General features: G+C 38.8%; 1 protein-coding gene across 1 annotated transcript in view; it reads left to right on the forward strand.

Moving 5' to 3' along the window:
• The window catches only part of MRAP2 (melanocortin 2 receptor accessory protein 2), a 75,410-nt gene that overhangs the window by 47,215 nt on the left and 1,482 nt on the right, over positions 1–26,713 (forward strand). The gene's annotated exons all lie outside the window — the stretch shown is intronic.

Raw genomic sequence — 26,713 nt, forward strand, 5'->3', positions numbered from 1 at the left:
GAAAGATCCTTCCGTCTTTCAACAAACGATAGAGTGAGTGATTGGGGGTGATAGGTGAGCTACTGATAGCTGAAGGTATACTAAAAGTTAAAATGATATGTATCAATAGAGGATTTGTGAATGATGTAAAATAAATGTTGTGAATTATAAGGTGAAATATTAAAATGGATAAATGTTACCACAAAAAACAAAAACTAAATAGTGTTCAATACTATATTACCATTTGATCTAACACATTGGAGGGATAAAAAAAAAAAAAAAAAAATTTATGTAGTCACTGTGGGTCAAAAATATTTTATAAAAATGCATATAAACAATATACTAGTATACTAAAAACATCAAATTGAAGGGACGTCTCCCTTATTATGTAAAATATTCAAGATATAAAAACATAGATTATTTTTGACACTTTAAATAGTGTTTACATATGCTGCCCCATACATAAAATTATGCAAGTGTCCGTCTCTTTGAACGTATAGGCAAGTTAAATGGTATTTGTATACCCTGCTGTACTCAGGTGGATAATAACAGTTCAGATATGCAGTTCAAATGTGCATGAGCGTTTTAGCCGATATTAATTATAGAAAGTTATTTCTAGATTGGTATTCTCTCCGGTTGAAGCAGGTTACTATACAATATTTTCTCAATAGAATCAAGTACCTGTTATTCTCCAAACCCGTCTTACAGCGTCCGATTCCCCTTCTCACCTGGTGACTGATCAGCGCCGCATGTGTTTTGGCGTCTGACGTCACAGCTTGGTATCTCGGGTAGGATTGGCTGGGAATGTTAGAAGACAAACAAATTCTTGTGAATGATGGGATGGAAACTTTTATGAGATAACGATATTTGTAGAAGAATCCTGCACTTAGTGCTTGATGCACGCAGGACTTTGAAGGTTCCAATAGGAGTATAATAGACAACCCGGGTTGTTACAGTATTAAAACTGAAATCATATGGTATCCAGAAAAAGAAAGTCTCTTTGTGTATTTGTTTCACACAATTGTAGGGTCAGCCGTCACAAGGTCGAAAGAGCTTTATCAAGATCCTGGTGACTGTTGTATCATTATATTTAAAGGCATCAGTTCTTTCTGATTGGTCTTCCAATAATTGGACTCATTTAAGGTGGAATGTTTTGTTATCCATCTTACTCATATGTATCAGCAGAGTTTTAAGGTGGAAATTTTACATGGGACAGCTTTCTCTATGTTAAACAGTCATAAGCTCTATAATACAGAACATAAATGAAGAATTATTATAATAACATTAGTTCTATTATGGGTATTTGCTATATGGCTTCATTCAAAGAGAAAAGGTGATAGATCCATTTCAGAGTTAAGCCCATTCGGATATAATGTGTTGTATTTATAAATTAATTCAGCTTCTTTGATTAATAATTTTTTCTCTATATCTCCGCCCCTCCAGTTATTTTTTACTTTTTGTATTCCCCAATAGGAAAGATCTTTGGTGTTCCCTTTATGATCTTCATTTAAACCAAAACATATCCTAACATATCCTAACACTCACTGACGAGGCCCATAGGAGGCCAAAACGATCGTCTGGGGTTGTCATGTTCCTTGTTCAGAGGAGAATTGCCTGGTATTTCGGGGCTGGACTGACCTTACTTAGCGGGATCAGACTGATATACTTAAGGAAAGTTTTCCTTTGTGAAAAGCACACTGGTCTAAGGCCTAGATTTAGAGTTCGGCGGTAAAAGGGCTGTTAACGCTCCGCGGGTTTTTTTCTGGCCGCACCATAAATTTAACTCTGGTATCGAGAGTTCAAACAAATGCTGCGTTAGGCTCCAAAAAAGGAGCGTAGAGCATTTTTACCGCAAATGCAACTCTCGATACCAGAGTTGCTTACGGACGCGGCCGGCCTCAAAAACGTGCTCGTGCACGATTCTCCCATAGGAAACAATGGGGCTGTTTGAGCTGAAAAAAAACCTAACACCTGCAAAAAAGCAGCGTTCAGCTCCTAACGCAGCCCCATTGTTTCCTATGGGGAAACACTTCCTACGTCTGCACCTAACACTCTAACATGTACCCCGAGTCTAAACACCCCTAACCTTACACTTATTAACCCCTAATCTGCCGCCCCCGCTATCGCTGACCCCTGCATTACACTTTTAACCCCTAATCTGCCGCTCCGTAAACCGCCGCCACCTACGTTATCCCTATGTACCCCTAATCTGCTGCCCTAACATCGCCGACCCCTATGTTATATTTATTAACCCCTAATCTGCCCCCCACAACGTCGCCGACACCTACCTACACTTATTAACCCCTAATCTGCCGAGCGGACCTGAGCGCTACTATAATAAATGTATTAACCCCTAATCCGCCTCACTAACCCTATCATAAATAGTATTAACCCCTAATCTGCCCTCCCTAACATCGCCGACACCTACCTTCAATTATTAACCCCTAATCTGCCGACCGGAGCTCACCGCTATTCTAATAAATGTATTAACCCCTAAAGCTAAGTCTAACCCTAACACTAACACCCCCCTAACTTAAATATAATTTTTATCTAACGAAATAAATTAACTCATATTAAATAAATGATTCCTATTTAAAGCTAAATACTTACCTGTAAAATAAATCCTAATATAGCTACAATATAAATTACATTTATATTATAGCTATTTTAGGATTAATATTTATTTTACAGGCAACTTGGTATTTATTTTAACTAGGTACAATAGCTATTAAATAGTTAAGAACTATTTAATAGTTACCTAGTTAAAATAATTACAAATTTACCTGTAAAATAAATCCTAACCTAAGTTATAATTAAACCTAACACTACCCTATCAATAAAATAATTAAATAAACTACCTACAATTACCTACAATTAACCTAACACTACACTATCAATAAATTAATTAAACACAATTGCTACAAATAAATACAATTAAATAAACTATCTAAAGTACAAAAAATAAAAAAGAACTAAGTTACAGAAAATAAAAAAATATTTACAAACATAAGAAAAATATTACAACAATTTTAAACTAATTACACCTACTCTAAGCCCCCTAATAAAATAACAAAGACCCCCAAAATAAAAAATTCCCTACCCTATTCTAAAATACAAAAATTACAAGCTCTTTTACCTTACCAGCCCTGAACAGGGCCCTTTGCGGGGCATGCCCCAAGAATTTCAGCTCTTTTGCCTGTCAAAAAAAACATACAATACCCCCCCCCCAACATTACAACCCACCACCCACATACCCCTAATCTAACCCAAACCCCCCTTAAATAAACCTAACACTAAGCCCCTGAAGATCTTCCTACCTTGTCTTCACCTCACCAGGTATCACCGATCCGTCCTGGCTCCAAGATCTTCATCCAACCCAAGCGGGGGTTGGCGATCCATAATCCGGTGCTCCAAAGTCTTCCTCCTATCCGGCAAGAAGAGGACATCCGGACCGGCAAACATCTTCTCCAAGCGGCATCTTCTATGTTCTTCCATCCGATGACGACCGGCTCCATCTTGAAGACCTCCAGCGCGGATCCATCCTCTTCTTCCGACGACTAGACGACGAATGACGGTTCCTTTAAGGGACGTCATCCAAGATGGCGTCCCTCGAATTCCGATTGGCTGATAGGATTCTATCAGCCAATCGGAATTAAGGTAGGAATTTTCTGATTGGCTGATGGAATCAGCCAATCAGAATCAAGTTCAATCCGATTGGCCGATCCCATCAGCCAATCAGATTGAGCTCGCATTCTATTGGCTGATCGGAACAGCCAATAGAATGCGAGCTCAATCTGATTGGCTGATTGGATCAGCCAATCGGATTGAACTTGATTCTGATTGGCTGATTCCATCAGCCAATCAGAAAATTCCTACCTTAATTCCGATTGGCTGATAGAATCCTATCAGCCAATCGGAATTCGAGGGACGCCATCTTGGATGACGTCCCTTAAAGGAACCGTCATTCGTCGTCTAGTCGTCGGAAGAAGAGGATGGATCCGCGCTGGAGGTCTTCAAGATGGAGCCGGTCGTCATCGGATGGAAGAACATAGAAGATGCCGCTTGGAGAAGATGTTTGCCGGTCCGGATGTCCTCTTCTTGCCGGATAGGAGGAAGACTTTGGAGCACCGGATTATGGATCGCCAACCCCCGCTTGGGTTGGATGAAGATCTTGGAGCCAGGACGGATTGGTGATACCTGGTGAGGTGAAGACAAGGTAGGAAGATCTTCAGGGGCTTAGTGTTAGGTTTATTTAAGGGGGGTTTGGGTTAGATTAGGGGTATGTGGGTGGTGGGTTGTAATGTTGGGGGGGGGTATTGTATGTTTTTTTTGACAGGCAAAAGAGCTGAAATTCTTGGGGCATGCCCCGCAAAGGGCCCTGTTCAGGGCTGGTAAGGTAAAAGAGCTTGTAATTTTTGTATTTTAGAATAGGGTAGGGAATTTTTTATTTTGGGGGTCTTTGTTATTTTATTAGGGGGCTTAGAGTAGGTGTAATTAGTTTAAAATTGTTGTAATATTTTTCTTATGTTTGTAAATATTTTTTTATTTTCTGTAACTTAGTTCTTTTTTATTTTTTGTACTTTAGATAGTTTATTTAATTGTATTTATTTGTAGCAATTGTGTTTAATTAATTTATTGATAGTGTAGTGTTAGGTTAATTGTAGGTAATTGTAGGTAGTTTATTTAATTATTTTATTGATAGGGTAGTGTTAGGTTTAATTATAACTTAGGTTAGGATTTATTTTACAGGTAAATTTGTAATTATTTTAACTAGGTAACTATTAAATAGTTCTTAACTATTTAATAGCTATTGTACCTGGTTAAAATAATTACAAAGTTGCCTGTAAAATAAATATTAATCCTAAAATAGCTATAATATAAATGTAATTTATATTGTAGCTATATTAGGATTTATTTTACAGGTAAGTATTTAGCTTTAAATAGGAATAAGTTATTTAATAAGAGTTAATTTATTTCGTTAGATGTAAATTATATTTAAGTTAGGGGGGTGTTAGTGTTAGGGTTAGACTTAGCTTTAGGGGTTAATACATTTATTAGAATAGCGGTGAGCTCCGGTCGGCAGATTAGGGGTTAATAATTGAAGTTAGGTGTCGGCGATGTTAGGGAGGGCAGATTAGGGGTTAATACTATTTATGATAGGGTTAGTGAGGCGGATTAGGGGTTAATAACTTTATTATAGTAGCGCTCAGGTCCGCTCGGCAGATTAGGGGTTAATAAGTGTAGGCAGGTGTCGGCGACGTTGTGGGGGGCAGATTAGGGGTTAATAAATATAACATAGGGGTCGGCGATGTTAGGGGCAGCAGATTAGGGGTACATAGGGATAACGTAGGTGGCGGCGATTTGCGGTCGGAAGATTAGGGGTTAATTATTTTAAGTAGCTTGCGGCGATGTTGTGGGGGGCAAGTTAGGGGTTAATAAATATAATATAGGGGTCGGCGGGGTTAGGGGCAGCAGATTAGGGGTACATAAGTATAACGTAGGTGGCAGTCGGCAGATTAGGGGTTAAAAATTTTAATCGAGTGGCGGCGATGTGGGGGGACCTCGGTTTAGGGGTACATAGGTAGTTTATGGGTGTTAGTGTACTTTAGGGTACAGTAGTTAAGAGCTTTATAAACCGGCTTTAGCCAGAAAGCTCTTAACTCCTGCTTTTTTCAGGCGGCTGGAATCTTGTCGTTAGAGCTCTAACGCTCACTGCAGAAACGACTCTAAATACCAGCGTTAGAAAGATCCCATTGAAAAGATAGGCTACGCAAATGGCGTAGGGGGATCTGCGGTATGGAAAAGTCGCGGCTGAAAAGTGAGCGTTAGACCCTTTAATCACTGACTCCAAATACCAGCGGGCGGGCAAAACCAGCGTTAGGAGCCTCTAACGCTGGTTTTGACGGCTACCGCCGAACTCTAAATCTAGGCCTAAAAGAGGCTGCTTCCGGGTGGTAAATCGACATAGAACTAGCTAATGAGCTGTTGTTCGTTCCCGGTAAAGCGCTTCTCTCTTTGTATGCAGATTGTTTGTTACATCCCTGACCCAAAAAGCTGATTTTTTTGCAGACATACAGTATGTTAAACAGAAAGAAATGTCTAACAATATACAGATTGGGCAATGTACCAAGGCTTTGCAAGGCTGTTTAACAAAACCATTTATTCTTTTAAGGCCAATGTGAAAGTATATTTCCTGTGGAAAAATAGTTATAGCTTGAGTTTTTTGCTTCTAACAAAATAGAAAGCATTTGCAAACAGATAATACAGAGGTTGTGTAGCTGAAGTCGGAGGTCTCAAGGTTTATAGCTAATACATACTCTTCTGATATGTAGTAGATGTATAGTAGATTACATTAAGGATGACCTTTGCAGTCATCTAAAGGTGCATCCTACCCAGATTGTTTAGCAGCTTTACAAACCACTGTCTTAATTGTATAAAAGAGACTTTGCTTGATACATCAAACTATTTAATCCAGTAGTTTAGAGAACTCCTTATGTGTGGGAGAGAGAAAGTAGTTGCTACATATTGTAGATGTTTTTTAAGTGGATTATTAATATGAACATTAATGTGACAGTAAACTGTCGTCTCACCTCACTACTTGTCCCGTCGATCCTTTCTCCTCACAGCTACTCCCCTCCCTCTTTTCTACCCTTACCCCTATACTCACACACATTTTTAACCTCTCCTTCAGCACTGGTATATTTCCCTCATCTCTAAAACATGCACTGGTCACACCTATCCTTAAAAAACCTTCTTTCGATCCAACTTCCTCATCCAACTACTGCCCAATTTCCCTACCCCCTTTGCCTCAAAACTTCTTGAAAAACTAGTATATTCATTATCACATTTCCTTACATAAAACTCCCTCGTTGACCCACTGCAATTTGGATTTCGCCCAAAACACTCCACAGAGACAGCAGTTGTTAAGGTTACACCTACAGTACTTGCAGCAAAATCCAAAGGCCATATCTCTCTGCTAATCCTCCTTGATTTGTCTGCAGCCTTTGATACTGTTGACCACCCTCTTTTTCTCCAAAGCCTCTAATCCTTTGGAATATGTGACACAGCCCTCTTGTGGTTCTCTTCCTACTTGTCTAACAGTACCTTTAGCATAGCCTTCTCTTCATCCTGTGCCCCTTTAGCACTTTCTGTTGTGGTATTCCTTGGCTCTGTCCTTGTTACCCTTCTCTTCTCAATCTATATGTCCTCATTAGGTTTCTTAATAAAGTCCCATGGGTTTAAAAATCATTTGTATGTTGATGATATCTACCTCTCTGCAGCAGACCTCTCTCCTTGCTAACGTGTGTCACTAACTTTCTTTCTCAGATCTCATCCTGGATGTCCTCTCACTAACTTAACCCCTTAATGACCGGACCATTTTTCAAATTTCTTACCCTTAATGACAATGGCTATTTTTACATTTCTGCACTGTTTGTGTTTAGCTGTAATTTTCCTCTTATTCATTTACTGTACCCACACATATTATATACCGTTTTTCTCGCCATTACATTAACTTTCTAAAGATACCATTATTTTCATCATATCTTATAATTTACTATAAAAAAAAATATAAAGTATGAGGAAAAAATGGAAAAAAACACACTTTTTCTAACTTTGACCCCCAAAATCTATTACACATCTACAACCACCAAAAAAAAACATGCTAAATAGTTTCAATTTTTTGTCCTGAGTTTAGAAATACCCAATGTTTATATGCCCCTTGCTTTTTTTGCAAGTTATAGGGCAATAAGTACAAGTAGCACACTGCTATTTCCAAAACATTTTTTTTTCAAAACTAGAGATAGTTACATTGGAACACTGATATCTGTCAGGAATCACTGAATAATCCTTCACATGTATATATTTTTAAAAAGAAGACAACTTAAGGTATTAAACTTGGGGTATTTTGACTCTCTTCATGCAACCATTTTAGCACCAAAAAGTTTTAAAAGAAAAAAAATAAGTGGTGAATTTTTGACAAAATAGCAATTTAAGAATACATGTACTGAGAATGTTAAGGGTTACTACCAAATAACACCCCAATATGTGTTCAGTAACATCTCCTGAGTACAGTGATACCACCCATGTATAGGTGTGTTGGGTTCTCTGGGGGCTAAAAGGTCTTATTTTTAGGTAGTGCATTCTAGTTTTCCAACTTGGAATTTTCACATCTGTCCTCATGCACCCATGTCCTATTTGGAACATTTCTGAAGCCAGCCAATGTAATTTACCACCAACAAACCATATATTTTTGAAAAGTAGACACCCTAGGGTATTTCAAATGCTGGTATTTTAACACTTTCCATGCACTAATTCATCCACCAGTCTTTGTCAAACTTATGGGTAGTCATTGTTTTGTGTTATTTTTCATACACTTTGTACTTTAGGCATGGATTCTCAATTCCTGTTATGTGTTACTGTCAAAAAACACCTCAATATGTATTCAAAAAATCTCCTGAGTACAGTGATACCACCCATGTATAGGTGTGTTGGGTTCCCTGGGGGCTAAAAGGCCTTATTTTTAGGGGGCGCATTCCAGTTTTCCAACTTGAAATTTTCACATCTGTCATCATGCACCCATGTCCTATTTGGAACATTTCTGAAGCCAGCCAATGTAATTTACCCCCAACAAACCATATATTTTTGAAAAGTAAACACCCTAGGGTATTTCAAATGCTGGTATTTTAACACTTTCCATGCACTAATTCAAGTACCAGTCTTTGGCAAACTTTTGGGTAGTCATTTTTTTGTGTTATTTTTCATATACATTGTACTTTAGGCATTGATTCTCAATTCCTGTTATGTGTTACTGTCAAAAAACACCTCAATATGTGTTCAACAACATCTCCTGAGTACAGTGATACCACCCATGTATAGGTGTGTTGGGTTCCCTGGGGGCTAAAAGGCCTTATTTTTAGGGGGCGCATTCCAGTTTTCCAACTTGAAATTTTCACATCTGTCATCATGCACCCATGTCCTATTTGGAACATTTCTGAAGCCAGCCAATGTAATTTACCCCCAACAAACCATATATTTTTGAAAAGTAGACACCCTAGGGTATTTCAAATGCTGGTATTTTAACACTTTCCATGCACTAATTCAAGCACCAGTCTTTGGCAAACATTTGGTTAGTCATTTTTTTGTGTTATTTTTCATACACATTGTACTTTAGGCATGGATTCTCAATTCCTGTTATGTGTTACTGTCAAAAAACAACTCAATATGTGTTCAACAACATCTCCTGAGTACAGTGATACCACCCATGTATAGGTGTGTTGGGTTCCCTGGGGGCTAAAAGGCCTTATTTTTAGGTGGCGCATTCCAGTTTTCCAACTTGAAATTTTCACATCTGTCATCATGCACCCATGTCCTATTTGGAACATTTCTGAAGCCAGCCAATGTAATTTACCCCAACAAACCATATATTTTTGAAAAGTAGACACCCTAGGGTATTTCAAATGCTGGTATTTTAACACTTTCCATGCACTAATTCAAGCACCAGTCTTTGGCAAACTTTTGGGTAGTCATTTTTTTGTGTTATTTTTCATACACATTGTACTTTAGGCATGGATTCTCAATTCCTGTTATGTGTTACTGTCAAAAAACACCTCAATATGTGTTCAACAACATCTCCTGAGTACAGTGATACCACCCATGTATAGGTGTGTTGGGTTCCCTGGGGGCTAAAAGGCCTTATTTTTAGGGGGCGCATTCCAGTTTTCCAACTTGAAATTTTCACATCTGTCATCATGCACCCATGTCCTATTTGGAACATTTCTGAAGCCAGCCAATGTAATTTACCCCAACAAACCATATATTTTTGAAAGGTAGACACCCTAGGGTATTTCAAATGCTGGTATTTTAACACTTTCCATGCACTAATTCAATCTCCAGTCTTTGGAGAAAGTGTGTGGTGGTATTTTTTATTTTTACACACACATTGCTTTTTGGCTGTGATTTTGGAGAACGTGGTAAAAGTTATTGCAAGAAAACAGTCCAGGTTGTTTTCTGTAAGACCTCCTGAGTACACCTATGCCCCCCATGTATAGGTTTGCCAGGATTTTGGGAAGGTTCTGTTACAATTTTATGACTTGCAATTTTAGTTAAAAGTGAGAGTATTTCTTCTGATAGGCCTATCTTTAGTTTGGGGCCAAGCGCATACCCCAGGACTATTTATTGTCATGAAAGTTTATATATTTGAAATGTAGACACCCCAAGGTATTGTATATGGAGTGCTTTGATGCCTTTGATGGAACCGTTTTAGCCAAAAAAAATGGAGACAGTGTATGGTGATAATTTTTTAATTTTCAGTTTTACATTGTTTGACTATAATTTAGGAGAGCCTGTTGTAAGTTATTGCAAAAACACAATACAGGTTGTTTTCTATAAGACCTCCTGAGTACACCTATGCCCCCCATGTATAGGTTTGCCAGAAATTTGGGAAGGTTCTGTTAGAATTTTATGTCTTGTAATTTTAGTTAAAAGTGAGAGTATTTCTTCTCATAGGCCTATCTTTAGTTTGGGGCCAATCACATACCCCAGGTCTATTTATTGGCATGAAAGTGTATATATTTGAAATTTTGACACCCCAAGGTATTGTATATGGAGTGCTTTGATGCCTTTGATGGAACCGTTTTAGCCAAACAAATTGGAGACAGTGTATGGTGGTAATTTTTCAATTTTCAGTTTTACACACACACTGCTTTTTTACTCTAATTTAGGAGATCCTGTTGTAAATTATTGCAAAGAAAAAGTCTGGAGCAGTAAAAGTAAAAAAAATAAATTCAGGAACAGTAAATGTAAAAAAAATTAAAATTTCACCAATGTATGTTAGCGTTTAAAGCAGTCACCAATGCAGAGTCCAGGTTGTCTAGGGCAATCAGGACAGTAGAATGTGGTATCCTTTCTCAGCCCCCTTTTATAGCAGACTCTGCATCTTTTTTGTGGTTTCTGCTGTGTGGTAGTATGAGGAATTTTAAAAATAAAGTGGGTAGCCCCAACTCTGCTTTCCCCCATCACCGCCTGGGGAGCAGGTGCATCTTGGTTCAAAATCACCGAAATGACCTGGAGCTGGAACTGCAAAAAAGTGAGTTTCATTTCGGGATTTGCTTTTTTGTTCAACAAGAAAGCGTTGTAGGTTGCAATTTGCATAAGATAAATTGCAACCTTTTTGTACCAGGCCCTTGTCTTCCGCATAATTAGGTAGGGTTGAAGCAGCTGATCTGCCAGATCAACCCCACCCATATGCCGGTTATAGGCCTTGATGCACACTGGCTTGTTTGTGACCTCAGCTGTGCCACGTACAGAGACCTCCACAGTCCTTTCAGTGTGGATGGTGCTGAGAAGGTATACATCCTTCTTGTCTCTATATTTGACTGCCAAGAGCTCCTCTTGGCGCAGAGCTGAGGTCTCCCCCCTTCGTAGCCGGGTACGTGACAGTTGCTCTGGGAATCCTATGCAGTTCTTACGGATAGTACCGCAAGCTACTGTATCAAAACAATACAGTAGTTTGAATAAAAGGACACTTGTATAGAAATTATCAAGATACAAGTGGTACTCTTTGTTCATTAGGGGTTGAATTAAGTCCCAGACAATCTTGCCACTAGTTCCCATATGTTCTGGGCAACCTGGAGGTTCAAGCTGGGTATCCTTTCCCTCATACACCCGGAAGGCCTGAGTATACCCACTGTCGCTCTCACAGAGCTTATACACTTTCACTCCATACCTGGAGCACTTGGAAGGAATATACTGCTTGAATCCCAGCCTTCCCTTATACTTCATCAGGGATTCATCTACGCAGATATTCTTTCCAGGTGTATAAGCCTCTGCAAACCTGGAAGTGAAGTGGGTTATCAGGGGGCGGATCTTGTACAGCCTGTCAAATTGGGGATGCTCCCTAGGGAGGCAAAGGCTGTTGTCATTAAAATGCATGAAACAAAGTATCATTTCATACCTTTGCGTAGACATAGACTGTCTGTAAATGGGGGTACAGCAGATGGGGCTAGTGCTCCAGTAGGAGCGGATGGATGGCTTCTTGATTATGCCCATCAGCATTGTGAGTGCCCAGAATTTTAGAAATTCTGACACGTCAATGGGGGCCCATTGCTGCTTTGCCCAAAAAGACTGAGGCTTAGCAGCACGGAATTGCTGGGCATACACATTAGTTTGGGAGACAATGTTCCCCAAAACATCATCCCCCATAAAAAGCTGCATAAATTGAAGGGGGGTAAATCCTGTGACATCCAGATTGATGCCAGGATTTTCTGTGAAATGAGGGATATCTGGCCTCTGGAGATTAGGCACTACCCACTCCTCAGCAGCTGGAGCAACACGTCTCCTTCTGGCAGGGGGCTCAGAAGCCACAGATACATCACTAGCACTAGATTCATTTCTATATACACTTATTTCACTAGATGATGTATCTGAGCACTGACCAGGGTCAAAATCAGAGCCTGAAGTTAGGATGGCATAAGCCTCGTCAGCAGTATAAAAACGCTGTGCCATTATAAATATATATTAATGCCTAAAGCAGTGATCTACACACAGAAGGGGTTAATGGCTTTTACAAACAAATTAAATAGCAGTGATATCAATGCCTAAAGCAGTGATCTGCGGCACAAAAGGGGTTAATGGCTTTTACAAACAAATTAAATAGCAGTGATATCAATGCCTAAAGCAGTGATCTGCGGCACAAAAGGGGTTAATGACTTTTACAAACAAATTAAATAGCAGTGATATCAATGCCTAAAGCAGTGATCTGTTGCAGAAAAGGGGTTAATGGCTTTTACAAACAAATTAAATAGCAGTGATATCAATGCCTAAAGCAGTGATCTGCGGCACAAAAGGGGTTAATGGTTTTGGGTCTTACAATAAAATTAATCAATGCCTAAGCAGTGATCTACGCACAGAACCTACGTTAATGGCTCTTACAAAAAAATTTAAATCAATGCTTAAGCAGTGATAAAGCAGTTATCTGCAGCACAAAAGGGGTTAATGGCTATTATAATAGACTGTGGGTCTTACAATAAAATTAAAATTAACAAATTAAATAGCAGTGATATCAATGCCTAAAGCAGTGATCTGCGGCACAAAAGGGGTTAATGGCTTTTAAAAAAAAAAAAAATAGCAGTGATATCAATGCCTAAAGCAGTGATCTGCTGCAGAAAAGGGGTTAATGGCTTTTACAAACAAATTAAATAGCAGTGATATCAATGCCTAAAGCAGTGATCTGGAGCACAAAAAGGGGTTAATGGCTTTGGGTCTTACAATAAAATTAATCAATGCCTAAGCAGTGATCTACGCACAGAACCTACGTTAATGGCTCTTACAAAAAAAAATTAAATAAATTTAAATAAATGCCTAAGCAGTGATAAAGCAGTTATCTGCAGCAAAAAAAGGGGTTAATTGCTATTATAAGAGACTTTGGGTCTTACAATAAAATTAAATAAATATTAACCACCGCCTAAAGCAGTGATCTGCGCACAGAAGGTGTTAATGACTCTTAGAAGAGCCTGTATATCAATGCAGTGATATCAACGCCTAAAAATATTAACTATAATCAAGTCCTAAAGCAGTGATATAAAAAATTTATAAAAAAAATTATATTTTTAAATTAACCCCTAAAAAAAATGCAGACAGCAAAAAAGGTGCTGCTGTGTGCTCCTGTGCAAGATAAATGCTTATGCAGAGATCAATGGCACAGATGGGGTTAAAAATTATATATTTTATATATATATATATATATATATATATATATATATATATATATATATATATATATATATATATATATATATATATATATAAAAATATATATATATATATACCAACAACAGAGTGGCTCTGAAAAGAGCCTTTGGGTCTGATATTTTTCAAAATTTAAATGCAATGGCACTCTCCCTCTCAATACAGATCTGTCTCTCTCCTTCACTAAACAACAAGTGAGGAGAGGGAGGCAGATCCATGGTGGTCATAGTCAATATTTACAAATATTGACTTGATCAACCAAATGGTGATCACTCTAACAAGTGATCACTTTAGAGGCAATTTCTGATTGGATGTTAATAGCCTGCCTCTAATGATGAGGCAAGCTAGGAACACCCTCCAGACTGAAGCCATGCCCTTAGAAGGGCAGCACCCGGCACCATCTTGCCTGCAGACACCATCTTGTCTGCAGGCAAAGTATATAACAATTAATTTTATTTCAAATGTTCCCTTTTTTTTATTTTATTTTAAAAAAAAAACATCATATGCTGAGTGCCTTTACCCAACAAGGCACTCAGCATGTCAGGGGCCAGCATCGGAAGCGATCAAATGCTTCCGATGCACTAAACTGCCGGGAGTTTAAGATCTGAAGCTCCCTGGCAGTTTAGTTACGTATTGCACAATGCCTCAACATGCAGGCATTGTAGCAATACGGTTAGAGCAGCTGAAGCGATCACCGATCGCTTGCAGTGCTCGTTTTACCGGCTGACGTACCAGGTACGTCAATTGTCATTAAGTGACAGTTTTTCACTGACGTACCTTGTACGTCAGCTGTCACTAAAGGGTTAAAGGGACAGTCTAGGCCAAAAAAAAACTTTCATGATTCAGATAGAGCATGTAATTTTAAACAATTTTCCAATTTACTTTTATCACCAATTTTGCTTTGTTCTCTTGGTATTCTTAGTTGAAAGCTTAACCTAGGAGGTTTATATGCTATTTTCTTAGACCTTGAAGGCCACCTCTTTTCAGAATGCATTTTAACAATGTTTCACCACTAGAGGGTGTTAGTTCATGTATTTCATATAGATAACAATGTGCTTGTGCACGTGAAGTTATCTGGGAGCAGGCACTGATTGGCTAAACTGCCAGTCTGTCAAAAGAACTGAAATAAGGGGGCAGTTTGCAGAGGCTTAAATACAAGGTGATCACAGAGGTTAAAAGTATATTAATATAACTGTGTTGGTTATGCAAAACTGGGGAATGGGGAATAATAGGATTACCTATGTTTTAAAACAATAACAATTCTGGTGTAGACTGTTCCTTTAAGCTAAATCTCTCAAAAACTAAGCTCCTTATTTTCCCCCCTTCTTCCAAAATCTCCACCCCTCATTTTTCTATAACTCTGATAACTCCATCCTTACGCCTACTCCGCATGCCCAATGTCTTGAGGTCACACTTGGTTTTTTTCACTGTTCACATTCAGTCTTTGTCCAATTCCTGTCACTTCCACCTTAAAAAAACTTCTCTAAAATGTGACATTTCTTTACACAAGACACAACTAAGGTTTTAATCTGCTCTTTCATCTTTTCCTGCCATGACTACTGCAACTTCATCCTCTCCGTTCTCCCTAGCTGCCGTCTAGTTCCTTTACAATCCTTAATGAATGTCTCTGCCAGGCTCATCTTTCTTACACATCGCTCTTACACATCGCTCTTCATCTGCTGCTCCTCTCTTCCTCTAGCCTCTAGTCTGACATACAAGGCCCTAAAATGCATTTCTCCCCCCTATATCTCAGACCTTGTCTCCAGATATTCTGCCCATGACATCCTCCTTTCCTCCTCTCTATTTACCTCCTCACACTCACGTCTACAGGACTTCTTCAGACTGGCCCCTATTTTGTGGAACTCTCTGCCTCGCTCCACAAGACTCACCCCTAGTTTTGAAAGTTTCAAGTGCTCCCTAAAGACTCTACTGTTCAGGGATGCATACATCCTACACTAATCTTTCCTAACCCCAGTTCCTCTCCTCCTTTCTTTTGTCCTTGAACCTCCTTAGCAGGTAAACCTATGTCAGGGTACCTGTGAAATAACATTAAATAAACTACAGATGTATCACATAATTTAATATCTCATTTTAGCTAATATCTAATTTGATATGAATTGGTCTCACTACAGCCCCTGCCCCCCTCACTGCTTAAGACAAGTTGAGGACAAAAGGGAAACATTTGTTCAATTAGTGAAGATAACTAACCCATGTGGATAAGCAGTCGAGAGGTCTACAATATTCAAATCTTTGAAGCTTGTGTATGCAGAGAAGAACCAATTTTACAGGGAAAGTGACCATTCCCCATTCAATACAAATCGGTACATGCTGAGTTTTCAATAAACATCCTCCCCAGACTTGGTGAGAACTTAAACCTTAATAGCAAAATGTGTACTTTGAAAGCATAAAGGTCTTGAAGAGTTAAAGTATAAACAAACTATCTATATAGTTTCCAAATATTTAATATATGCTTCAGACTGTCCAAATATATCGTATACACATATATTTGAAGATCTGAGAAGAAATGCCTAACCGTAATATATTAGATAAGTATTTGCTGAATTTAATATGTAGCTATAGAGTCAATCTGAAATGTTTAACTGTGTCAGAATAAAAACATTGGGGCCTATCTATCAAGCTCCGAACGGAGCTTGAAGGCCCGTGTTTCTGGCGAGTCTTGAGACTCGCTAGAAACACGAGTTATGGAGCGGCAGTCTAAAGACCACTGCTCCCTAACCCCTGTCAGCCTGTTCTGAGCAGGCGGAGAGGAATCGCCAGAATTCAACCTGATCAAGTACGATCGGGTTGATTGACAACCCCTGCTGGCAGACCATTGGTCGCGAGTCTGCAGGGGGCGACGTTGCACCAGCAGCTCTTGTGAGCTGCTGGTACAATGCTGAATACGAAGAACGTATTGCTCTCCGCATTCAGCGATGTCTTGCGGACCTGATCAGCACTGTCGGATCAGGTTTACAAGACAGTTGTTAAATACTCCTCAAAGTCTTTCATTTCAGACCTAGGAGAAAACAGTAAATTGTCCCATAAATTATATATAAATTGTGTTTTTATACACTCAGCAGGAGATATACAGATATGCAATGTTTATATTAATATGGGTTAATAATCCAATGTAAATATAGCTATATAAAATTACATCTGATTGCTACTCACGAGGTATGTCTATGATATAAAATGGTGACTAGGAAATGCAATATATATATACCAGTATATTAAATGAGCTGAAATATTAATTAGATCCATGCTAAAAGTATTAAAATAGTCTTTAGTATGAAAATACTCAGGGTAAATAGTATAAAATAACCTCATCTATATTGAACATATAAGTTATTAATGCTGGAATCTAAAGCGTATTTAATAAACACTGTAAAGGTTATATACTAGACTGTTAGCAATATTGATAATGAGACTGCATTTCTGGTTGTCTGCTGCCCTCTGATGGTGTATAGAAGAATTACAACCAAAGGGAATTATAGTATCAAATAACCATATGTTTCCAGGGCCAATGATATGCATTTCCAAGGGCCAATGAAGGGACAAACATCCGGTTGGGGCGTATCCAAAACGTTCACCAATGATTACAAAATAGATGCAGGGTTATCACTTGATAAACTCATGCAAGAGGAAGGAAAGGGGTCTTTTGTCTTTTGCTAAAATTTTGACTGAACTTGATAACCTTGACACTGCCTTTGGAACACAGTCACTATAAGCGAAACTGGGCTAACCTTCGTTCTCCATAATTGCAAATACCTCTCTTATTTATCAGGTGAACTGGATTTATCTGAAAAAGCTGAACTTCAAATTGGTTTATTTGGTGACGTATATGATTGCTCTATATTCTTAATGTTTTAAATCTAAGGTTTTCTAAAGTTATAATTAGATTGTAGCTGGTAATTTAAAGAGCATATTTGGCGTTTTAAGTTTATATCTATAGTCATGTGTAAATTAGAATCGGTCATATTTAAGTAATTGATTTGTATTCCAGATTTTTAAGTCAGTCATTATTGTGAACTCTTTCTGAACTGTACATAAATTGGTTATTGTGGTTAAATATCTGGTAGCTATTAATTAAGCACTGTTAAGTTAGTGGTCCATATTTTATTGTGGTATTTTAATGTGATTCATTGTGAGTAAATGAGTAAGGTTAATTTTAAAGATATATTTTTTATAATCTGTTGTATAGAATATTGGATATTAATGGAATAAGTGTGAATAATTGATTCATAATCTAGTTTCTACATAAATATAATTCAATGTGTTTATAAATTTAACTAATCTAAGAATTTAGGAATAAATATAAATTTTTAATTGTTACGTATATACATTTTATTGGTTGGCAACTGCTGAAATAAGTACACCAACATTTTCTTGGAGGTTATTGCTAAGCTAATTTTGTAACCCTGGTATATACCGACACCTATGAGCCCAGCTGTTTGTAGATCACCTTCATAAGAGCTGACTACAACAGTGCAACTCTCGACAGGGCCCTCTACCCACTTGATCACTATAAATGTTACCTTGCATATAATGCCTATGTTTATAGCGCTGCAGAATCTGTTGATGCTCTACAAATAACTGATGATAATAATAATAATAATAATAAACCTTAAACATTACTGCAATTCTGTACTGATGCGGTTCTATCTGAACCCTGTTTGTTATACACATATATGCTATACGCAGTTAAGATAGCAAATATAAATTCACCATATTGACTACATAAGGTAAAATCAAATAAGCTGTTTCATATCTGAATAACTTCCAAACCTTAGTGGTTTCAGGTCAATATAACTAAGCAACATTGAAAAAATAATTTTAAAGCAAATTTTCAGGTCTTGATAACTCACAAAACTAAATGACCTATTTTACAAGAATTAAGGAATGTTGTCAGTTTTTTTATAGCTTGTGGGCAAGCAACCTCCCACAAACTGAAATGTTGTCTCCAGACTTACTGAAGATTACTTTACCTCATTAGTGCTATATTCCTGCACATTTTCATAAATGTTGGTCTGTTGTGTGGGCCATAGCATAGATTAAAAGATCTCATTATGCCATTTTTCACATCTTAACCACAAAATAAATTTCAGACGTCTGTAGACATTCAATAATTATAAACATTTGAATCATGGTAGTGAATAAATATTCGGATTCAGGCAAAAACACAGAATTTTCCATATTTGTAGTATTCATCTGTAAATAATAAACATTTCTTCAATTAAAAAGTGAACAATTGCATGCAACAAAAATGCTACTCTAAAGGCAGAAAATGCATTTATATATGTGGTAATGGTCATGTCAGTTGATTGATTCCTGTGTCAGCAAGTAAAAGTTTCAACTTTGTTCTTGACAATCTAGCTCCCATTCAAAACAATTACAAAAATGTGCAGTTTCTGGCTTGTAGCAGTAGCACTAGCTACTACTTTATTTAAGTTTAAGGTGTTGCCAGATGCTCCTCTGCTGCCCTGAAGATGTTTTCCCTAGGAAGTTGTTTTTAAGAAAAAAAATTCCTAACTTCTGTCTCGAATCTATCAACATCTAAAACTCCCACAACCCACATAGCAATAACTCCATGCCACTAAAACTCCCTAAGCATTATTTATCGTCAAACAACCACAAGCCCACATCACAATTACCCTGTCACTCCCTAACTTCTATTCATTCCCCAACAGCTACAACACAGATGGTAAAAATCCTTCTCGCTAGTAACCTCTAAAGTGCCACAACCAGTCATTGCAATAACCCCTTCTGCTAAATTCTCATAACAATTTTAAACCCCCAACTCAACTTAAATTAACTCATTGATAACTAATACCCCACTTAAATTAATCCCTACCTTAAGAAACCTCACTTCTTAAACCTCTTAATCATATGCTAATTACTAAATGCTCAATTCCATATGCACCATTTTTTATTAATCCCCTAACCACTAATGTCCTCCACCATAAAACTCCTCCACTTAAACTAATCCCTACCTTAAGAACCCTCCACATAAACTGACTCTTAACCTTAGAGCCCCCATCTAAAATGACCAATGCCCTAAGATTCGCCACTTAGACTGATCACTAATCTAATTTTCCCATAAACCCTACAGGTCCCAGATGAGTAAAAACTTACAATGGACAAGTAAAATTCTTGTTTTTTCCCAATATTTAACATTGAGTGGGCTAATGACTTTTTCTCCCCTGACTAGTAAACTATAGTAAATATATAGAATGACATAATTAAGGTTGTATAAACTGAAACATTGTGATTGTTCACTGTGGTGATATTCCTATAAACTTTAAGTGGACATACTAAGAAGAGGTGCTGCCTTTTTGCTATATTTACCTTACATATAGGGAAGTGCAATACCCTATGACTTGCACCTAATTTCTGTGGAGGTGCTAGACATTTGAACTACATCTAGTAAACTATACTGACATTTCCCTATGTGTGTATATCTACATTAAAAATAAACAAAGCACATCATTCTACTTACTGTCAGAAGTCTTATGTTTGGTGTACATAATCTGGCATTTTACATCTCTTTGCCAGTTTATCATTGATTATTTTGCATATTTGAAATGAAGCAGCAATTAAGAACAAAACAACTGCAAATAGCAGAAAAGGGAGAAGATTTAGAATGCAGGGGTTATTAGTGCAGGAGATTTTTTTAGTGATGGGGATATTGGGTTTGATGGTTAATGGTGAAAGAGAGGTTTTTAGTGTTGGTGGTTTAGGATTTAGTAACAAAGATTTTTTTTTTAGGAGTGGGGTTATTATGATGGAAAGTATATAGTGGTTAGAATATCTGGAGTTTTAGCGGTTAATACTAGGTAGTTTCAATTGTGATCAGGGGACTGACAGATTAGGGGGTTAATAGCAGCTAGAGGTTTTAGTGATAGTGGGATAATTGCAATAGTTGTTATGGTAGTTGGTGTTAAAGGGACACTGAACCCAAATTTTTTATTTTGTGATTCAGATAGAGCATGCAATTTTAAGCAACTTTCTAATTTACTCCTATTATCAAATTTTCTTCATTTTCTTGGTATCTTTATTTGAAAAACAAGAATGTAAGTTTAGATGCCGGCCCATTTTTGGTGAACAACCTGGTTGTTTTTACTGATTGGTGGATAAATTCACCCACCAATAAACAAGTGCTGTCCAGAGTCCTGAATAAAAAAATTGTCTGGCTGCTTAGCTTAGATACCTTCTTTTTCAAATAAAGATATCAAGTGAACGAAGAAAAATTGACAATAGGAGTAAATTAGAAAGCTGCTTAAAATTGCATGCTCTATCTGAATCAGGAAATAATAAAATTGGTTTTAGTGTCCCTTTAACCCCTTAACGACCAAAAACGTACAGGGTAAGTCCTACAAAAAAGGTCAGTTAATGACCAACGACGTACCCTGTATGTCCTTAGGGGTTTGAAGCGGTGGAAGTGATCCTGATCGCTTCCGGCCGCTTTCATGGTATTGCAGTGATGCCTCGATATTGAGGCCTCCTGCGATACTATTTTTTTTCTTTTTTTTTTTGAAATAATTTTTTATTGAGGCATTAAGTATAAACAACATAACAGAGAATATGTTCAGTCATACAACAAAGGCAATAAGACAAAGAGAAAAAAAAAAAAAACCTTATACAGATCACATATGGGAGATAACCTGGAGTTAAAGCAGCGGTGTACCAATGTAGTATTTGTTATTACAATTTCTAATCTAAAGTATTGCCAAGCTTATATAGAAGTAAGAGTTGTTGTCATAAGATATATCTATATTAAAAACAGATGAATAACAGTTGACATAAATTATAGTACTTTTGTGATCTGGAGCGTAAAGTATAAAACTGTATGTATAAACGTGTGACTGGTACATATAGGGATGAAACCTTAGTTTTTAATACTAATAGCTAGTAGTTAGTAGTCCCTACCCCAGTATAAGTAATATTCTATAAGGTAGAAGTAATGAGAGGTAGGGGGTCGGCTGTTATCAGGCCTCCCGTAGGCCTGGATATATGGGGGGAGGAAAGCAGCGGGCCAGAGCTGCTCATAATGGGGGGGGATGGGAGATGGGAGGGCGGAGCCAATTAAAGTAGTATGAAATTTCTAAGCAAGTTGAATCCTTCATTTATGCTGCTAGTCTCTAGTAAGCTCCAATCACAACAGCTATACAAGTTTGGCACTGTAAAATACAAGGTTGTTGTTGAGCCATGTAGAGAGTAGTATCTAGTGTAGTAGATTTATAGGCTATCTAGTGTGCCTCTCAATCCGTAGATAATCAGAGTATAGCATGAAACACACATAGAGGCATTATCACAGCAGGATGCATCCTGCACTGTCGCTAAAAAGAGAATACACTTGAAACAAGATGTATAATATATTATAAACATAAAACTTAACTTATAGTTAGATAAGGTCCCAGTTGATATTAGTGAATTTTGGATTAGGGTGTTAGTAGTATGAGGCCTATAAACATAAGGGAGGGAGTATCCCTTAAAAGAGCAGGTATGCGTAGGCTTATGTATAAGATGAGGAAAACTAATATGTACTGTATGTTATTTGATGTAAACACTCATACAAGGGAGTAACCAACTTTCTAGCATAATGTAGAAAATATAGTATCCTATGTAAATGCACAAACATGCCACATATTCAGCTGAACGATAAAAACATCAGTGCTACTGTGTGCATAGATTCAGGTGTCTAATGGTTAGGTCGGCACCGTAGGTTGGTTGAAAGTAAGTAGGGCTCTAAGAGACCCCAGGATATATGTAAATCACTGCCTACACCACCACGAGATAATGTTACATAAGATTAACCAACATATTGTGGGTAGTTACTCCCTATAATTTAAAATATGTTTGTCTCTAGGAAATAAGAAAAGGGAGTGGCAGGAGAAAAGGGGGCACATTCCCTTGGGACTGAGGCAGATGATATGTTAAGCTCTGACTAGCTAATGGTGGTGTTGCATCAATGTTTCACTAGGGGGCTATGTGAGATATGTAGACTATATGGATAGGGAAACTGTCTCATAGAAGTATGACAAAGAAAAAGGTACACACATACTGAGGCTGTAAACCTAATAAGCCTTGATAAAAAACAAGCCATCATCATTGACATATACCTTGTTACTGTAGAGCTTAAAATGAGCCACTAAAGCTGCTAACCTGTATACGCTGGTTATAGTTATGAGGATGCTATCGTGGAGTAACTATGTTTTTTATTCAGTGCTTGATAATGAGGTGTGTCAAAACCGTAACAGTGGCTAAGTATCATGGAGGTAAGACCTATACACTGAACTCTGGTCAGAAATATTTATGTAGGAGTGCACAACATACTAATATCAAATAAGCTAGTTGAGTTTATATAAAGAATAAACTATATCTTGCAGGCATAAACAAAATGGCATAACAGATGTAGGGAGCAAAAGTAAGAAGGGGTTATGAAAAAAAAAAGAAAAATGTCAGCGTTTTAACTAGAAAACATTCAACCCATGGAAAAACTAAAGCCCTGTATCATAACCTTGTCCGTTATCAGTCAGTTTGCCATCAGAGCTATATAAGTAGGCTCCAGAGATAGATTTACTCGTCCAATACCCAATGCTACAAACAGAGTCCCAGCAAGCCAATATGGAGACTGTCTTGGCGTCTGTATGGAACATGCAGGAAGCCTCCACTTAGCAGTTAAATGGGGGACAGTGTCTATCTGCATATTACATTCGCAAAGTTCCCAACATGTGCAAACCTTATGCTCCACTCAGGCAAGCAGGGAAAGCGGAGTCGGAATTTACCACCCAGAACAAAAGGTATCCCCGACTGCCTTGACAGCTTCATGCAAGGAGGCAATGGCGTATCTGTATTAGGGCTGGTGCGAATCTGCATGCTATACACAGAGATAGCTCTCCTATGTTCCTCACCGCAATGAGCCGTTCTATGAATAACCGGGAGATAAGAAAGAGTCCGCTTGGGCCAAAGCTCCTCTATGCCATGGGGTGAGGTGGGTGTAACGTCAGCGCGGTTGTTGTTTTTACAGCCCTGCAGGTAAGTTTCTACTTCGGCATATGGAGGATTGAAGCACTCGGTTCCTTCCGGGAGATCAACCGCATCCCCATTCAGGGCAGTCAGGGGTAAGATCACTTCAGCAGCATTCGGTAGATCCGGGAGTATCCTCCTTGTCAATGCAGCCTCTGTTACATTAGCTCCTTTTCCTGCTGGTTTAGCCAACTCAATATAGTCGTCCGACGCTCTCCCCGACCTGCTATGCACAAAGTTCAGTGTTAGCCCAACAGATGGGAACCCTACCCTGTATTTACCGGAGACTTGAGTGTGGGTTGAACAGGGTCAGAGCAATTGTTCGAATTTTCCAGCGGCAGCATGAGGGCAGACATTATTAATATTAGGTCCCCTTTCAGGTTCTGATAATGTCTTTCCAATAGCCTTTGGGTGCGTTGTTCCCAAGTATCTAGGGCTTCCATTTCGATATAGCCTTATGGGTATGGATAGCTTCTGGAGACTCCACATGGCGTAGTTTAGTAGCAAAAAGCAGTTAAACTCTCTCAAAATGACACATCCCCGGACTCTTTAGCAGCAAGATAGATGATATTTGGCTTCTATTGTAAGGCGATAGTAATTAAAGCTCTTAATATGTAGGTTAAATCATATATTTGAATCAAAGAGTCCGGAGCAATATAAAAACACGTCTGCTTTCCTCTGTAGCCAGCTCCGCCCCCCCCCGCAATACTTTTTTTTACACACCGATGCAGAGAGAGCCACTTGGTGCACAGCGGGATTTAGCGGCCTTCTAGTTACCAAAAAACATTGCCAAAGCCATATATGTCTGCTATTTCTGAACAAAGGAGATCCTAGAGAAGCGTTTACAACCATTTGTGCCATAATTGAACAAGCTGTTTGTAAATAATTTCAGTGTAAAACCTAAAGTTTGTGAAAAAGTGATTTTTTTTTTTTTTATTGCATTTGGCGGTGAAATGGTGGCATGAAATATACCAAAATGGGCCTAGATCAATACTTGGGGTTTTCTACTACACTACACTAAAGCTAAAATTAACCATACACACTCCCTAATTAACCCCTTCACTGCTGGGCATAATACACATGTGGTGCGCAGCAGCATTTAGCCGCCTTCTAATTACCAAAAAGCCATATATGTCTGCTATTTCTGAACAAAGGGGATCCCAGAGAAGCATTTACAACCATTTGTGCCATAATTGCACAAGCTGTTTGTAAATAATTTCAGTGAGAAACCTAAAGTTTGTGAAAAAGTGAACGATTTTATTTATTTGATCGCATTTGGCGGTGAAATGGAGGCATGAAATATACCAAAATGGGCCTAGATCAATACTTTGGGTTGTCTACTAAAAAAATATATATACATGTCAAGCGATATTTAGGGATTTCTGACAGATATCAGTGTTCCAATGTAACTATTGCTAATTTTGAAAAAAAGTGGTTTGGAAATAGCAAAGTGCTACTTGTATTTATTGCCCTATAACTTGCAAAAAAAGCAAAGAACATGTAAACATTGGGTATTTCTAAACTCAGGACAAAATGTAGAAACTATTTAGCATGGGTGTTTTTTGGTGGTTGTAGATGTGTAACTAATTTTGGGGGTCAATTTTAGAAAAAGTGTGTTTTTTTCAATTTTTTTCTCATATTCTATAAAATTGTTTATAGTAAATTATAAGATACTAGTCCTAAAGCCCGTTCATACGGGCCATTTTTTGCAGTACAGTGGTCCCACCCCTTGCGTTCTCTCCCTCCCACTCTCTTTTGCTTTCTCTCTCTCCCCCCTCTCTTTTGCTTTCTCTCTCTCCCCCTCTCTTTTGCTTTCTCTCTCTCCCCCTCTCTTTTAAGCTCTCTCTCTACTCCCTCTCTTTTGCGCTCTCTCTTTCCCTCTTCTCTTTTGTACTCTCTCTCTCCCCCCTCTTTTGCGCTCTCTCTCTCCCTCTCTATCTCCCCTCTCTCTTTCTCTCTCTCCCCTCTCTCTCCATCTCCCCTCTCTCTTTCCATCTCCCCTCTCTCTTTCTCTCTCTCTCTCCCCTCTCTCTCTCCATCTCCCCTCTCTCTCCATCTCCCCTCTCTCTCTCCATCTCCCCCCTCTCTCTCTCTCTCTCTCTCTCTCTCCCCCCCTCTCTCTCTCCCCCCTCTCTCTCTATCTCCCCTCTATCTCTCCCCTCTCTCTCCCCTCTCTCTCTCCCCTCTCTCTCTCCCCCCTCTCTCTCGCTCCTCTCTCTCGCTCCCCTCTCTCTCCCCCTCTCTCTTTCTCTCTCCTCTCTCTCGCTCCCCTCTCTCTTTCTCTCTCCCCTCTCTCTTTCTCTCTCCTCTCTCCCCTCTCTCTTTCTCTCTCCTCTCTCCCCTCTCTCTTTCTCTCTATCTCCCCTCTCTCTCCCCCCCTCTCTCTCTCCCCTCTCTCTCCCCTCTATCTCTCTCTATCTCCCCTCTCTTCCCCCCCCTCTCTCTCTCCCCTCTCTCAACCTCTCTCTCTCCCTCCTCTCTCCCCTCTTTCTATATCTCCCCCCTCTCTCTTTCTCTCTCCCCTCTCTCCCCCTCTTTCTCTTCCCTCTCTCTCCCTCCATCCACATCTCCCCTCTTTCTCTCTCCCCTCTCTCTCTCTCCCCCCTTTCTCTCCCCCTCTCTCCTCTGTCTCTCTCTCTCCCCTCTCTCTCTCCTCTCTCTCTCTCTCCCCCCTCTGTCTCTCTCTCTATATTTCTATATATCCCCCTCTCTTTCTCTCTCGCCCCTCTCTCTCTCCCCTCTCTGTCCCCTCTATCTCTATCTCCCCCCTCTCTCTTTCTCTCTCCCCTCTTTCTCTCCCTTCTCTCTCTCTTTCTCCACATCTCCCCTCTCTCTCTCTATCCTCTCTCTCTCTATCTCCCCCCTCTCTCTTTCTCTATCCCCTTTCTCTCCCCCCTCTCTCTCTCCACATATCCCCTCTCTCTCTCCCCCTCTCTCTTTCTCTCCTCTTGATCTCTCTCTC

The sequence above is a fragment of the Bombina bombina genome, chromosome 4 (assembly GCF_027579735.1).
Source record: "Bombina bombina isolate aBomBom1 chromosome 4, aBomBom1.pri, whole genome shotgun sequence".
NCBI classification, from domain to species: domain Eukaryota; kingdom Metazoa; phylum Chordata; class Amphibia; order Anura; family Bombinatoridae; genus Bombina; species Bombina bombina.